Here is a 5,372-nt window from a genome sequence, read left to right as displayed (position 1 = left end):
TCACCCGAAATTGACCAATTAACCCAAACTGACTTATCACCCCAAATTGACCTATCACCCCAAACTGAATAATCACCCCAAACTGACTCATCGCCCCAAACTGACGCATCACCCCAAAGTGAATAATCACCCCAAACTGCCTCTTCACCCCATACGGACCCATCACCCCAAACTGACTCATCACCAAAAACATACTCATCACTCCAAACTGACTCATCACACCAAATTGACCCATCTCCCCAAACTGACCAATCAACCCAAACTGACTCATCATCCCAAACTGACAAATCTCCCTACTGACTCATCGTCCCAAACTGACCCATCAAGCAAAACTGATTCATCACCTTAACTGACCCAGCACCCCAAATTGTCCCATCACCACAAATTGACTCATCACCCCATACTGACCCATTACCACAAAATGACTCATCACCAAAAACTGACTCATCACTCCAAACTGACTCATCACACTAAACTGATCCATCACCCCAAACTAATTTATCACCCCAAACTGACCCATATCCGCAAACTGATCCATCATCGAAAGCTGACCCATCACCACAACCTCAACCATCACCCCAAACTGACTCATCACCACAAACTGACACATCTCCCCACTGATTCATCACCCCCAACCTGACTCATCACCCCAAACTGATTCATCACCCCAATCTGACCCATCACCCCAAATTGTCCCATCACCCAAAATTGACTCATCACCACAAACTGACCCTTGAACCCAAACTGACACATCACAAAAAACTAACCCATCACTCCAAACTGACTCATTACCCCAAACTGACCCATCAGCCCAAATTGACCCATCACTCCAAACTGACTCATTACCACAAACTGACCCATCAGCCCAAATTGACCCATCACCTCAAACTGACTTTTCACACCATAGTGATCCATCACCCCAAACTGACCCATCACCAAAAACTGACCCATCATCGCAAACTGACTCATCTCACTAAACTGACGCATCACACGAAACTGATGCATCTCACCAAACTGAAACATCACCCCAAATTGAATCTTCACCCCAAAGTAATCAGCACCCCAAAGTAATCCATCACCCTAAACTGACCCATCACCCGAAACTGACTCATCACCCCAAACTGACCCATCATCCAAACTGCCTTTTCCCCCCATACTGACCCATCAACCCAACAGATTCATCACCTCAATCTGACGCAACTCCTCAAACTGACCCATCACCCCATACTGATTCATCACCCACAAACTGAATCATTAACCCAAACTGACCCATGACCAAAAACTGACCCATCACTCCAAACTGACTCACAGCCCCAAACTGACTCATCACCCCAAATTGACTCATCACCCCAAACTGACTCATCATCCCCGACTGACCCATCACCCCAAACTGATTCATATCCAAAAACTGACCCATCACCCCAAACTGATTCATCACCCCAAACTGACCCATCACCTCAAACTGATTCATCACACCTAACTGACGCATCACCTCAAAGAGACTCATGACCAAAAATTGACACATTTCACCAAACCGACTCATCACCCACAAACTGACCCATCACCCAAAACTGGCCCATCACCCTAAACTGATCCATCATCCCAAACTGACCCATCACCCAAAGCTGACCCATCACCACAAACTGAACCATCACACCAAACTGACTGATCACCACAAACTGACTCATCGCCCAAACTGACCCATCACTCCAAACTGACTCATCACACCAAACTGACACATCTCCCCACTGACTCATCACCCCAAACTGACCCATCACCTCAAACTGATTCATCACCCCTAACTGACCCATCACCCTAAACTGACCCATCACCCAAAATTGACTCATCACCACAAACTGACAAATCACCCAACTTGTCCCATCACCCAAAATTGACTCATCACCACAAACTGACCCATGAACCCAAACTGACCCATCACAAAAAACTGACCTATCACCCAAAATTGACTCATCACCACAAACTGAACAATCACCCCCAAAGTGACTCTTCACCAAAAACTGACTCATCACTCCAAACTGACTCATCACGCCAAACTGGCTCATCAACCCAAATAGACTCATCACCCCAAACTGACGCACCATCACAAACTGACCCATCACCCCAAATTTAATCATCACCACAAACTGACCCATGAACCCAAACTGACCCATCACAAAAAACTAACCTATCACTCCAAACTGACTCATTACCCCAAACTGATCCATCAGCCCAAATTGACCAATCACTCCAAACTGACTCATTACCACAAACTGACCCATCAGCCCAAATTGACCCATCACCTCAAACTGACTCATCACACCAGAGTGACCCATCACCCCAAACTGAACCATCACCCAAAAATGAACCATCATCGCAAACTGACTCATCTCACTAAACTGACGCATCACACAAAACTGATGCATCTCACCAAACTGAACCATCACCCCAAATTGAATCTTCACCCCAAAGTAATCAGCACCACAAAGTAATCCATCACCCTAAACTGCCCCATCACCCGAAACTGACTCATCACCCCAAACTGACCCATCACCCCAAAGTGTCTTTTCCCCCCATACTGACCCATCAACCCAAACAGATTCATCACCTCAATCTGACGCAACTCCACAAACTGACCCATCACCCCATACTGATTCATCACCACAAACTGACTCATTAACCCAAACTGACCCATGACCAAAAACTGACCCATCACTCCAAACTGACTCACTACCCCAAACTGACTCATCATCCCAAATTGACTCATCACCCCAAACTGGCTCATCATCCCCGACTGACCCATCACCCCAAACTGATCCATCAGCAAAAACTGACCCATCACCCCAAACTGATTCATCACCCCAAACTGACCCATCACCTCAAATTGTCCCATCACCCAAAACTGACTCATCACCACCAATTGAACCATCACCCCAAAGTGACTATTCAACAAAAACGGACTCATTACTCCAAACTGACTCTTCACCCCAAACTGACCCATCACCCCAAACTGACCCATCAACCCAAACAGACTCATCACCCCAAACTGAGGCACCACCACTAACTGAGCCATCACCCAAAACTGACACATCACAATAAACTGAACCATTAATCCAAAGTTACCCATCACCAAAAACTGACCCATCACTCCAAACTGACTCATTACTCCAAACTGACCCATCACCCCAAATTGATCCATCACCCCAAAGTGACTCTTCACCAAAAACGGATTCATTACTCCAAACTGACTCTTCACCCCAAACTGACTCTTCACCCCAAACTGACCCATCACCTCAAACTAACCCATCAACCCAAACCGACGCATCACATAAAACTGACACATCAACTCAAACTGAACCATCACCCCAAATTAAATCTTCACCCCAAATTAAACAGCACCCCAAAGTAACCCATCACCCTAAATTTACCCATCACCCGAAACTGACTCATCACCCCAAACTGACCCATCACCCCAAACTGCCTTTTCCCCCCATACTGACCCATCAACCCAAACAGATTCAACACCTCAATCTGACGCAACTCCACAAACTGACCCATCACCCCATACTGATTCATCACCACAAACTGACTCATTAACCCAAACTGACCCATGACAAAAACTGACCCATCACTCCAAACTGACTCACTACCCCAAACTGACTCATCACCCCAAATTGACTCATCACCCCAAACTGACTCATCATCCCCGACTGACCCATCACCCCAAACTGATCCATCACCAAAAACTGACTCATCACTCCAAACTGACTCTTCACCCCAAACTGACCCAACACGCCAAACTGACCCATCACCGCAAACTGACTCATCACCCCAAACTGACTCATGGCCCCAAACTGATGCATCAGGCCAAACTGACGCATCACTCCAAACTGAACCATCACCCCAAATTGAAACTTCACCCCAAAGTAATCAGCACCCCATAGTAACCCATCACCCTAAACTGACCCATCTCCCCAAACTGACTCATCACCCCAAACTGATCAATCACCCCAAACTGACGCATCACCCACAAACTGACTCATCACCCGAAATTGATCAATTAACCCAAACTGACTTATCACCCCAAATTGACCTATCACCCCAAACTGAATAATCACCCCAAACTGACTCATCGCCCCAAACTGACGCATCACCCCAAAGTGAATAATCACCCCAAACTGACTCATCACCCCAAACTGCCTCTTCACCCCATACGGAACCATCACCCCAAACTGACTCATCACCAAAAACATACTCATCACTCCAAACTGACTCATCACACCAAATTGACCCATCTCCCCAAACTGACCAATCAACCCAAACTGACTCATCATCCCAAACTGACAAATCTCCCTACTGACTCATCGTCCCAAACTGACCCATCAAGCAATACTGATTCATCAGCTTAACTGACTCATCACCCCAAATTGTCCCATCACCACAAATTGACTCATCACCCCATACTGACCCATTACCACAAAATGACTCATCACCAAAAACTGACTCATCACTCCAAACTGACTCATCACACCAAACTGATCCATCACCCCAAACTGATTTATCACCCCAAACTGACCCATCACCGCAAACTGATCCATCATCCAAAGCTGACCCATCACCACAACCTCAACCATCACCCCAAACTGACTCATCACCACAAACTGACACATCTCCCCACTGATTTATCACCCCCAACCTGACTCATCACCCCAAACTGATTCATCACCCCAAACTGACCCATCACCCCAAATTGTCCCATCACCCAAAATTTACTCATCACCACAAACTGACCCATGAACCCAAACTGACACATCACAAAAAACTAACCCATCACTCCAAACTGACTCATTACCCCAAACTGACCCATCAGCCCAAATTGACCCATCACTCCAAACTGACTCATTACCACAAACTGACCCATCAGCCCAAATTGACCCATCACCTCAAACTGACTCATCACACCATAATGACCCATCACCCCAAACTGACCCATCACCCAAAACTGACCCATCATCGCAAACTGACTCATCTCACTAAACTGACGCATCACACAAAACTGATGCATCTCACCAAACTGAACCATCACCCCAAATTGAATCTTCACCCCAAAGTAATCAGCACCCCAAAGTAATCCATCACCCTAAACTGACCCATCACCCGAAACTGACTCATCACTCCAAACTGACCCATCACCCCAAACTGCCTTTTCCCCCCATACTGACCCATCAACCCAACAGATCCATCACCTCAATCTGACGCAACTCCACAAACTGACCCATCACCGCATACTGATTCATCACCACAAACTGACTCATTAACCCAAACTGACCCATGACCAAAAACTGACCCATCACTCCAAACTGGCTCACTGCCCC

Source organism: Pristiophorus japonicus, unplaced genomic scaffold (genome assembly GCF_044704955.1).
Source record: "Pristiophorus japonicus isolate sPriJap1 unplaced genomic scaffold, sPriJap1.hap1 HAP1_SCAFFOLD_42, whole genome shotgun sequence".
In the NCBI taxonomy this organism is placed as follows: Eukaryota; Metazoa; Chordata; class Chondrichthyes; family Pristiophoridae; genus Pristiophorus; species Pristiophorus japonicus.
This window is presented reverse-complemented; position numbering follows the sequence as displayed.